Raw genomic sequence first — 12,724 nt, 5'->3', positions numbered from 1 at the left:
ACATTTCCATCTTACTTATTTATATTTTCTCATAGTGATGATAAGCCAGACATTAGAAATAAAATCCAAAATGTCTCTACAGGGAACGTGGACATGTATCGTCGGTGCAGAATGGAGGACGCAGGTCACAGTTCCCATCACGTCTTATGGTGACAGTTCACAGCCAAATAGGCAGAGTAGGCACCGGCCTATGGGCCCCACGCTGATAAAGGGCCCACAACAGCCAATCAAAAGAATATTGATCATGAAAGAAAATGACAACAAAACTTTCTTAAATTGTTCACAAAAGATGATGTAATGTGCAGTAGTGATGATATAATGTGTGGGAACATATGAGCTAGGGCTATTGATTCATGTATACCATTTTGTTTTCATTATGCTTACATTGTTATAAGAGTTAGAGTAATGTTTTAAGTAAATGAAATAAGAAATATCAACATTGTTTTCAAGCTCATATGGAAATTTTAGAATGTGTATGTAACAGATGCAAGCGCAATTGTACAAGGATGAAAGCTACATTGCAGGTGTTTTCAAAGTTTCGTAGAAAATGTAGATTAATACTCAGATAAGAGATCCGGGGACATAACCAAATAGACAGAATGTACAGACTGAGGTTTAACCGTTTAGGGCAGGGGTCTGCAACTTTTAAGACATAAAGAGTCACTTGGACCCGTTTCCGAAGGGAAAAAAAAGACTGGGAGCCGCAAAACCATTGCAACATTTAAAACAAATCCGACACTGCATATATTGTTTCTTACATTAATGCTATATACAGGATCGTGCAGTTAGCTTCATCCCCCATATAATAATTCATCCCCCATAGTAATTCATCCCCCCTATAGTAATTCATCCCCCATAGTAATTCATCCCCCCTATAGTAATTCATCCCCCATATAGTAATTCATCCCCCATAGTAATTCATCCCCCATATAGTAATTCATCCCCCATATAGTAATTCATCTCCCATATAGTAATTCATCCCCCATATAGTAATTCATCCCCCCTATAGTAATTCATCCCCCATAGTAATTCATCCCCCATAGTAATTCATCCCCCATATAGTAATTCATCCCCCATAGTAATTCATCCCTCATATAGTAATTCATCCCCCATAGTAATTCATCCCCCATATAGTAATTCATCCCCCATAGTAATTCATCCCCCATAGTAATTCACCCCCCATAGTAATTCATCCCCCATATAGTAATTCATCCCCCATAGTAATTCATCCTCCATAGTAATTCATCCCCCATATAGTAATTCATCCTCCATAGTAATTCATCCCCCATAGTAATTAATCCTCCATATAATAATTCATCCCCCATAGTAATTCATCCCCCCTATAGTAATTAATTCCCCCTATAGTAATTCATCCCCCATATAGTAATTAATTCCCCATATTGTCTCAATTCACTTACCTTTGCTCCGCGCGTTCCTCTCGCTGTGTTCCCGCGCTGTGTTCCGGTCTTCAGGGCGGACTGTGAGAGGAGTTCGTCACGCTGCCCCGCCTACATCCTGGCTGCCCCGCCTACATCCTGACAGCTAATGTTCCACGCTCCGCGGGCCGGATTAAAAGAGTCCTGACTTTTGAGGCGGCCGCCCGAGAGGAGGGAGGGGAGCGGGCGCCCGGCACACAGAAGAGCCGCATGTGGCTTGCGATCCGCGGCTTGCCGACCACTGAAACCCTATTGCCTGTCACCTGGTGGGCAGTGTGCTCCGGAGCCGCAGCAAAGATGAAAAAGAGCCGCATGCGGCTCTGGAGCCGCGGGTTGCCGACACCCGGTTTAGGGAAAGTTAACCTTTGTCTAGTATCCGGGTAGAAGAAGAGAAAGGTTCGCTTTGCTATTGGATAATTTGGGTTTGCTTTGCTATTGGATAATTTGGGTTTGCTTTGCTATTGGATACTTTGGGTTTGTGGTTTTTGTCAATATAAGCTATGATGTACTAATAAACTTTGCAATCTTCTTGTATCCTACTTGAGAGTTGGTTACTTTGATTGCCCGATCACGCCCGTGCCACACCCAGACACTGCACAGCACAAAGAATATACAAGGAATAAGAAAGGGGGGATTCCTTTCATAATGTACAGTGATAATGATGTAATATACAATAATAATGATGTAATATACAGCAGTGATAATGATATAATATACAGCAGTGATGATGATATAATATACAGTAGCGATGATGATGTAATACACAGTAGCGATGATATAATATACAGTGGTGGCGATGTGATATACAGTACTGATGTAATATAAAGTAGCGATGATGTAATGTACAGTGATAATGATGTAATATACAATAATGATGATGTAATATACAGCAGTGATGATTATATAATACACAGTAGCGATGATATAATATATAGTAGCGATTATGTAATGTACAGTACTGATGGTCATCTCCAGCTAGCGGCCGACGTGCGCACTCTGTTCAATGTTATCCCACTAGAGCACACACGGGAGAAACCTCCAGAAACCTGTGAGGGGCACCGAGGTTTCCACTGCTTAGAGGCCTCCAGAGAGTTTAATCCGGCGCTGATCACAGATTCCCATTGATATGAATGCAGCACTCAGCAGTGGATAGGGGCCGAGGCTCACAGCAGGCAGTCCAGCAGTGATGAGGACAGAATCAAACAAATCAGGTCATACACAGGCAGATGGGTCAGGTGCAGATACATAGGCGGGATATTGGCTGGGTCGGTAACAGTAGCCAGATGCAGAGTATGCACAGGAATGCTGTAGACAAGGCAGCACTGAAGCATAGCACAGGCTCAGTACATGTACATTTCCTACATGCATGTAGAGGAACATGAATCATGTAAAGGAACATCAGGACACCATCCAGAAGAGCCATCCTGTCTGCTGGTATGCCTTTACTGACATGCACTGTGATTACAAATACCGGGTTTACAAGGAATTCATTGTAAGTGTAGTGCCCCTCTAGTTAGCTAGGGGGAGCTAGATAGGTGTTTAGTCAGAGACTGAGAAGCAGTCTGGGATGAGTCAGCCAAGTCTTTTTTCAGGTCAGGACTGAGGGCTCTGCACATCAGTTCCCTGACACCTCCCCATGCTTTAGAGACTTGAGAAGCTTCTAGAAGGCAGTGGGCGAGTATAAGGAGGGGCTGATCTGCATACTCAGACTACTCTCTTCAATAACCAAGCAGGAGTTTTGACATTGGGCTAGGACAGCCTTAAAGTATGACTGAACCTGCTCAGCAGTAGAAGTAGTGTTGGGTGGAAGATTGGAGTGAAGGCTATAATTTGAAGTCTGGGAGGGGGCCCAGGGAAGGGGCCTACCTATAGGCAAGTGCTAAAAAAAAGGGCACCACCACCTTCTAAAAGGGACGTCCTGAGCAGCAAGAAAGGAGTCAGCCCAACAGAAGGCCTGAAGGTAGCCACAACCCAACAAGCTGACAGGGAGGACAGTGTGAGTACTCCTACACCCCCTGGGCTGGATAACGGGAGAGGGCAGTCAGAAGCAATTCCCACCAACTAGCTCATTATTTGGAACTGCTTTGCTGAAGTGTCAGTTTCTAGGCCCCCTTGCTCAAGGATTCCCTCAGGCAGCTGGGTGAAGAGGAAAATTAAACTGGGGTCTGAGGTGGCACTCCAGGAGGGCTGGAGAGCTCCCCAAGAAGAGAATCTTTGTCTGTAGACTTGTACATAGTTGCTAAGGAGTTGTCCTCAAGTTGCAATGTCCTTGGGCATTCCATACATTCCTAAACCCTATCCAAGTTCAATACCCCTTAAGAAAACCGAAAAAAACAAGCTCAAGGATTGTTTACTGACTCCAGTGTGCAAGGTCTAAGGACAATGCATGTGTTGTGCAGGACTATAGAGGGACCCAAAACTCAGTGAGCCCTGCGCGGTTTAGTGCTACATAAGCCTACCGACAAAGTCATTCACATTAGTGAGGACAATTGCTGACTCTTCCAGAACAAGGATTTTGCACAGAGAGGACATTTGGTTTACAAGAGGTGGAAGGAGGTCATTTGTATAAAACTGAACAACCAACCCTAAACAGGGGTATGGGCCCTCAAAATCATCTGTCACCGTCCGTGCATATATTGACAAATATGACAACAATGAGCATTGTAACTCAAAGAATGAAAATATACAGTATAGTGCTGGTCAAATGTGTCAAACATACAAGGTGCTTATCCCAAAATTGCAGAACCATAAAAAAACATACATTATTATGTAACTCAAAGAATGCTCATCTGTCCCAGACTTCATGGCACCAAGGAATTGGTTTCTGTACCTAGAATAGGGAAGGGGGTCCACAAACCTTTACAGCTTCCACCATGTTCCTGGACAATAGGAATCAGCCTTGACATGTTACGTGGTGATTAGATGACCATGAGTTATGCATGTGGCTGTCAATGCTGGAATGTCCCTGATATTCATGAGAACTGAAGAAGCCACATGGAAGAGAAGTCAAATGTCTATACATTATACAACAGTTGACTACCAGAGCCTGGACAGATGGGAGCCTCTCCAGACAAACTGACAGATAGGATGCCCCTTCCAGGTCATTTATAGGGCCCATGCACACTGATGACATCCGTCATTTTCTCTGTGAACTTGTCAGCCTCCAAGAAGTTGAAAGACTTCTAATCTAAGGGAGAGAGCCCTATAGCTTGCACTTGGCTCATTTCATATACGCTTGCAAAATGTCTTGTATACAAAGGTTTTACTAAATTAAAGTGAGAAACCTACAGCTCCGGTTCCAGACTCCATTTATTCTGTTTATGAACTATTTAAACCTTACATATTCAGGACGGGAGAACCAGTAGAAGGAAGTAGTTCACCAGCTGACCTCTTTAACACACCCTGCACCTGCCCCCCTCCTCCAGGAGATGGCTCCCACCCACCTTAGGTATGTGTTCCCAACACAATCATCATTTTCACTAAGATAGCCATTGTTTTTGTTTTCTACCTTATCTTTATCTTGCATTGATCGTTCATTTGGCAGAGTGTGCATGAGCTGAGCAATCACCGCCTATGTGGATCAGAGCTGTAGTATTGAAAACAGGAGAAGTGTGCCCTGGAAGAGATCAATGGGCTGTGCTATGCGTGTTGCAGGAAAAACAAGCCAAAAAAAGTGTGCTCCAACTACACCAGGTGTGAATGGGGCATGAAATTGGTGCGTTTACAACAATGAGGCTCCTTTCACACCTGTGTTTCTGAACGCATGGCAAACCACACAGAAAAAGTGTGCTGCAGTGCGTTTCAGAAACATGCTACAAAACGCTTTCGCTGTCATTAAATGTTAAAGGCACCCCAAGCACGGATAGCGCCATGCATTTGCCTTGCGTCAAACAATCTGCAAACACACACGTGTATGGCAGCTCATTTAAGTGATTGGGCTGCCCTATGTGTGATGAGTGGAAACACTCCAAAATGCCCCCCAAAAAATGCATGTGGGAATGTGAGTTCTCGCTATGCGGAGATGTGAATGGAGCCTGACAGCTGAGAGTCTCCATCCACTCCCTCCTAAGCACTTATACAAAGCTGGCCAAACACTATGCAATCTAAATTGAAATAGATTTATTAGAACTATGGAATCGGAGGACCCAACCGAACAATCTATTAAATTCGTATCATATCAGACACTATATAGCTAATAGGAGATCTAAAGGAGATTGTGCAATCAGATTGTACAGAAAGTAGATGGAAGGTGGTGTAGTAATGAGGGAGGCGTGGCCCGCCCTATAACAGCCTCTTCTGTGATGCAACAGTGGTGATGGAATCAGAAAACATTTTCAAACATTCACACAGAGATGGAAGTTCAAAGTGTCTATGGATGAGGTAGGTGAGAGATAAGTACATTAGGAGGGCTGGGCCACAAATGACATTAGAAAATGTTTCTATTTATTATGAAAAGTGAAATTCTGCCAGAAAACGGGAATGTAGCCTTCAGGCTTTTAGCAGTGGCAACTCATATGACAAATTAAGGCAAAAATGGAAGAATCGGGGAATGCCTTCACAGGGAATGTCCTACACTCCCCCAATTCTCTTCCTAAGCACCCCTAATTCTGTGACTGTAACCCTAACCTCCCAACAGGCGTTCCATCCTGAAGATGGTCAAGCATTAAAATGAATGCAGAATCAGATGTGGCCCCTATGTCTGCCGACATGCGATCTCCATCGTCATCATCACCTGGTAAGAGTGATTGTCAGCGATTTTACTGCGGCTGACAGATGACCCGTATTCCCACACACCTAGCAAATGATGATCCGTGCTACAGCACCGCCAATTCTGGAGACCCTTTCTGCCACACATGGTGCTGTTTCCATAGAAATGACTTCTGTTGCACAGCGGTATCCGGTCTCCCTGTGATTGTATGCAGGCTTGGAGATTGCATTCACTGACGCCAAGCTTGGAGCGCCGATAATTCCATCGTTTTGGCAATCTCTAGTAAACTACTAAGTAATAAATGAGATTCTCTAAGCTGTCTCCTTCTGCCTTGCTGAGAGGTTCATTTCTCAATGACCTCTCTGATATGTTCGAAGTCACATTATTTTCATGGTAGTGTTTCCAGCCAGATCTCGGGCAGCGTGTCTAAACATATACCTTTCACAGGGAATATATTATTTTGGCTCGTTTAGTAATAACTTAGTCTGTTTATAATCTAACTCTTCCCCAATTCCTCTCTGGATTTTAGGAATGAACTTCACATCCCATCAGATGCAGCAAAACCATGGTGAAAGTCCTACTGGATCCCCAGAATCAATGACTGATCCATTATCAGGTAGTTCTAGAAAGGTCTTGCTCTTCACCAATACATAAAGTATAATGCGGGGAACTAAGCCATAGACATCAGGCCAAACGTCCAACTGAATCTCACTAGGCCCAAGATTGGATGAGGTGTGGAAATGCACTTTGTCATTTGTACTGACGAGAGTATAATAGATTAGACACCAAGAAATCTCACATCGATCTACCCAGGGAAGGAACCAAATCTATAATAAATACCACAACACTGGAATTTCAGGTTGAAGTGGATTGTAGAGTATAAAATAACAGAAATGTAATATTATCACTGCTGGTGGCTATGAAGGTAAAGGATCTGATTTCACTCTGGTTTCCATCTGGACCAGCCTTTTCAACCCTCTTACTTCGGTGAAACCCTTGAAATAATTTTTAGATCTCATGGAGCCCATGCCAAGAGTGATGAAACAGCTCAGGGTAGTCTTAAGTGGGATGTGAGAGATGACCAGAGACTGGGCTGCTGAGCTGGGAAGCTAGAAGTCTTGAGTGTTTGTTGCAGTGTCAGAGATAGACTGGGCAGCCATATATGTGTGAAAGGCACAGTTGTCGGAAACACCCAATGAGCTGGAGGAATGGGGTAGCATCTGTTCAATGAGAGATCATCACTACAGGGTCCTGAGTCACCACCAACACCACTAGTTCAGGATGCCAGAAAGCAGAAGGAGACTTAATTACTGCATGGTGGCAAGAGGCCGTGGGACTAAACCTCATTATCTATTTCAAAGACTGCATGGTGGTGAGAGGTCAGGGGCCATAACTTCTTTATTCATTTCATAGGTTGCATGGTGGTGAGAGTTTATGGGCTTCAACTTTGCTATGCACTTGATACATTGCATGGTGGTGAGAGGTCAGGGGCCATAGCTTGCTATCTACTTCACAGACTGCATGGTAGTGAGAGGCCATGGGCCACAACTTCTTTATTCATTTCATAGAAAGCATGGCAGTGAGAGGCCACAGGGCAAATTTGTTATCTGTTTCAAAGACTGCATGGTGGTGAGAGGTCAGGGGCCACAACTTCAATATCCATTTCATAGACAACATAGCAGTGAAAGGCCACAGGACAAATTTGCTATCTATTTCAAAGACTGCATGGTGGTGAGAGGCAACAGTCCACAACTTCATTATCTGTTTTACAGACTGCATGGTGATGAGAGGCCATGGGCCACTATTTCCTTACCCACTTCCTAAAGGGACAGTGTCACCTTGCCTTTGGATACAATTTGGATATTTATGCCCTGCATTGTTAACCCCTTAAACCTGATTACTGCAAGGCTGGAACTTTGGCCCCAATAATTATACATTGTCCATTGGGAGTGATTTGGAGAGACTGAAAGACTTTTTAGCTTTTAGTACCGCCCCTTTAGTTAGGACTGCCCTCAATTCAAGCTGCATGTACAAGACATTTTAATAGGTCCTCTCATTGTGGTTTTGTATAAAATTGTTATCCAGAATTGCTTATTACTATTTTCATTCTGTATTTTGTGTTGTTGCTTTGTGAGGAGAAGTACCTAAAATAAATCCTCTTTCTTTAGCCTTTGTATGTCAGAGAGCGTGACATCACCAGGGGGGTTGTTGTCATCCAGAATCAGCGGTCCCATCCATCAGTTGCTCCTTTGGGGGTGAACACTACAGTGCATGATCAGGAAGTTGTACAAAATGTGGATGTCCCATAAATGAAGGCTGAATGTCCCAGGGGAAGATGTCCCATAGATGAAAGCTGAATGTCCTAGGGAAAGATTTCCCATAGATGAAGGCTGAATATCCCAGGGGAAGATCTCCCATAGATGAAGGCTGAATGTCCTAGGGGACGATGTCCCATAGATGAAGGCTGAATGTCCCAGGGGAAAATGTCCCATAGATGAAAGCTGAATGTCCTAGGGAAAGATTTCCCATACATGAAGGCTGAATATCCAAGGGGAAGATCTCCCATAGATGAAGGCTGAATATCCCAGGGGAAGATGCCCCATAGATGAAGGCTGAATATCCCATTGGAAGATGTCCCATAGATGAAGGCTGAATGTCCCAGGGGAAAATGTCCCATACTGTAGATGAAGACTGAATGTTCCAGGGGAAGATGTCCCATAGACGAAGTTTAAATGTCCCAAGGGAAGATGCCCCATAGATGAAGGCTGAATGTCCCAGGGGAAGATGTCCCATAAATGAAGGCTGAATGTCCCAGGGTAAGATGTCCCATAGATGAAAGCTGAATGTCCTAGGGAAAGATTTCCCATACATGAAGGCTGAATATCCCAGGGGAAGATCTCCCATAGATGAAGGCTGAATGTCCTAGGGGAAGATCTCCCATAGATGAAGGCTGAATGTCCCAGGGGAAGATGTCCCATAGATGAAAGCTGAATGTCCTAGGGAAAGATTTCCCATACATGAAGGCTGAATATCCCAGGGGAAGATCTCCCATAGATGAAGGCTGAATATCCCAGGGGAAGATGCCCCATAGATGAAGGCTGAATATCCCAGGGGAAGATGTCCCATAGATGAAAGCTGAATGTCCTAGGGAAAGATTTCCCATACATGAAGGCTGAATATCCCAGGGGAAGATGTCCCATAGATGAAGGCTGAATATCCCAGGGGAAGATGCCCCATAGATGAAGGCTGAATATCCCAGGGGAAGATCTCCCATAGATGAAGGCTGAATATCCCAGGGGAAGATGCCCCATAGATGAAGGCTGAATATCCCAGGGGAAGATGTCCCATAGATGAAGGCTGAATGTCCCAGGGGAAGATGTCCCATAGATGAAAGCTGAATGTCCTAGGGAAATATTTCCCATACATGAAGGCTGAATATCCCAGGGGAAGATCTCCCATAGATGAAGGCTGAATGTCCTAGGGGACGATGTCCCATAGATGAAGGCTGAATGTCCCAGGGGAAGATGTCCCATAGATGAAAGCTGAATGTCCTAGGGAAAGATTTCCCATACATGAAGGCTGAATATCCCAGGGGAAGATCTCCCATAGATGAAGGCTGAATATCCCAGGGGAAGATGCCCCATAGATGAAGGCTGAATGTCCCAGGGGAAGATGTCCCATAGATGAAAGCTGAATGTCCTAGGGAAAGATTTCCCATACATGAAGGCTGAATATTCCAGGGGAAGATCTCCCATAGATGAAGGCTTCCCAGGGGAAGATGTCCCATAGATGAGGGCTGAATGTCCCAGGGGAAAATGTCCCATACTGTAGATGAAGACTGAATGTTCCAGGGGAAGATGTCCCATAGACGAAGTTTAAATGTCCCAAGGGAAGATGCCCCATAGATGAAGGCTGAATGTCCCAGGGGAAGATGTCCCATAAATGAAGGATGAATGTCCCAGGGTAAGATGTCCCATAGATGAAAGCTGAATGTCCTAGGGAAAGATTTCCCATACATGAAGGCTGAATATCCCAGGGGAAGATCTCCCATAGATGAAGGCTGAATGTCCTAGGGGAAGATCTCCCATACATGAAGGCTGAATATCCCAGGGGAAGATCTCCCATAGATGAAGGCTGAATGTCCTAGGGGAAGATCTCCCATAGATGAAGGCTGAATATCCCAGGGGAAGATGTCCCATAGATGAAAGCTGAATGTCCCAGGGGAAGATGTCCCATAGATGAAGGCTGAATATCCCAGGGGAAGATGCCCCATAGATGAAGGCTGAATGTCCCAGAGGAAGATGCCCCCATAGATGAAGGCTGAATATTCCAGGGGAAGATGCCCCATAGATGAAGGCTGAATGTCCCAGGGGAAGATGTCCCATAGATGAAGGCTGAATGTCCCAGGGGAAAATGTCCCATACTGTAGATGAAGACTGAATGTTCCAGGGGAAGATGTCCCATAGACGAAGTTTAAATGTCCCAAGGGAAGATGCCCCATAGATGAAGGCTGAATGTCCCAGGGGAAGATGCCCCATAGATGAAGGCTGAATATCCCAGGGGAAGATGTCCCATAGATGAAGGCTGAATGTCCCAGGGGAAGATGCCCCATAGATGAAGGCTGAATATCCCAGGGGAAGATGCCCCATAGATGAAGGCTGAATGTCCTGGGGAAGATGTCCCATAGATGAAGGCTGAATGTTCCAGGTGAAGATGTCCCATAGATTAAGGCTGAATGTCCCAGGGGAAGATGTCCCATAGATTAAGCCTGAATGTCCCAGGGGAAGATATTCCATAGATGATGCCAGAATGTCCCAGGGGAAGATATTCCATAGATGATGCCAGAATGTCCCAGGGGAAGATATCCTGTAGATGAATTCTAAATGTCGCAGAGGAAGATGTCCTGCTGGAGGGGGAAAGTTTCTGACCCTCAGAGAATCCTGGTACTCCCTTGGAAGGAATGCAAGAAGATACACAGTGCTTGGCTGTGGAACTCTGAAGACAGTGCTGCCAGTGGTTTCCTAATGGCAAAAATGTGTCACTGAAGGTAGCTGAACTAACAATCTCGGCCTGTGAGCCTGGAGCAGATAAAACTTCAGGAGAAGACAAAAAGTGGCGCCCAACATTATTACAGCTATGGATCCACCCTGGAGTAATGTCAGCCTGCCCCAGTACTGTGGGTTTTCCTCCTTCGGGGGGTTGCTACAGTGATGAATAGGACCAATGTAACCTGGTCCTGGCAGAAGAAACCAGAAAACATCCCTGTTTGTTATTTTTATGTTTAAGAAAGTATAGTGTAGAATAAACTGGAAACTGTGCAAGGTTTATGCCTGATTTTATTAGCCATAGACGAAGGCTGGACTTGGAGTGGAATGAAGTTCGTGTACAATCTCTCCTTATTCATCCACCCCATGATATCTATAAGGGAAGTGAACACAGCCAACATCCTCACTGTGATTCCATGAGATAGGTGACACAGAAGTCTGGGGGTTCAATAGCACTGCTCTTACTTCTGTGGTAAGCACTTCCTATAGGCAACGTCTTATTTCGGGGCCTTGGAAGACTTGCTGGGTCTGCTGGCTGCTGCTTTAGCTGTAGGAACGTTGGACAACTCTACAAGGAGTGTTTTCAGGTCTTGACTTTAGAGTCATTTCCACTGTTTGGATGGTTTTGAATTGATTACAATTAATAAAGCTGAGATTCATCGTTTGGAAAATGCTGATCTCAAATAAACATCTGAGCCCCTCAGATATCCACATTTAGCAATCACAAGGGAAGAATGGATTCACAGACGACCAGTGATATATTTTGTGCTTATACCAGTACATCCAGTACATAAAGTGGGCCACAAATGCTTCACTCACATTGCCTTTTACTAAGATGAACAAAAGAATTTCGAATTGCACTCAGAAAACGTAACTTGAATAATAATGCATGAAATTCACTGAGTCCCAAGATCCCCAATGTAATTATTCTACATTCACATTAATTGTTCCTAGCAGATGACATTAATGACTTTGAGATATGAAGTGTGCCAATGAGGGGTGAAAAAGATCAGTAGCACGAAGAAGCGGGTCATTTTATAATCATCCTTTTACTCATCTAAAATGCTTAATGTAATAAGATTAACACTTCACAGCTTTCCAGGTACTAACCGTACCTACGCTTACATATTCCACTGGTAATGAAATCATGGCTAATGTCTTTGCTTGCACTTCCAATTTTTTTTTTCACCATTTTATCCCTTTTTGTCTGGTTCAAGTACATAAAACCTATTACAAGATAAAGGGCCACTCCACCCATAATGGGTAGTGTTGGAAGAAGGTGTCAGGGGACAACTCTGCACCATCCTTCATCCTATCAGGGACTTTGTGGGTAAGATCTCTGGCCTGATCTCCCTTGTCTGCACACCCTTTTTGAGGGATCTGACCATACATTAAAGAAGGAAGTTTTATGTTTTACAAATATCACATGAAGAGCTTCTCTTTCATATATTTTCACATTAGGAGTTTCTTCATATAATTAGCTTCTCCCTTGAGGCTGGAAACTTGTAATGTTGGGAGTGCCTGCATTCTGGGGG

This window comes from Staurois parvus, unplaced genomic scaffold, assembly GCF_062004578.1.
Source record: "Staurois parvus isolate SC_StPar_1 unplaced genomic scaffold, SC_StPar_1.0 ptg001750l, whole genome shotgun sequence".
In the NCBI taxonomy this organism is placed as follows: domain Eukaryota; kingdom Metazoa; phylum Chordata; class Amphibia; order Anura; family Ranidae; genus Staurois; species Staurois parvus.
Note: the sequence above shows the minus strand (reverse complement) of the source record.